Source organism: Lupinus angustifolius, chromosome LG18 (assembly GCF_001865875.1).
Source record: "Lupinus angustifolius cultivar Tanjil chromosome LG18, LupAngTanjil_v1.0, whole genome shotgun sequence".
NCBI classification, from domain to species: domain Eukaryota; kingdom Viridiplantae; phylum Streptophyta; class Magnoliopsida; order Fabales; family Fabaceae; genus Lupinus; species Lupinus angustifolius.
In genome coordinates this window covers 5255325-5255741 of record NC_032026.1, presented here as the reverse complement: position 1 = coordinate 5255741, position 417 = coordinate 5255325, and positions in this window count along the sequence as shown.

Here is a 417-nt window from a genome sequence, read left to right as displayed (position 1 = left end):
GAGGATGAGGATAGGATGAGGACGTGAATGAGGATGAGGATAGGACGAGGATAGGACGCGGATAGGACGAAGAGGAGGATGAGGATGAGGATAGGATGAGGACNACTGAAAACTTGAAAAACAGAATCAGTTAACGTTTTTGAATCACGTTAATCGATTAAGAGTGCTTTTAATCGACTAACTGGGCTTCTGAAATGATTCTTTATAAACTGCATTTTCAGAATTAATCTCATAAGTTGCATGTTGCATTTCTTAGAGAGTTAGAGCATTTTACGTGATATTTGTTGCATCTAGTTGTTAAGTGCATTTGTGAGTTTAGAAAGGAGAGATTCTATGCTTTAGGATTGAGTGCATTTCATGTTGTAATTTCTCATATTTTCCCTCACATGTTCATGCATATTATTGATGCTTTTCATG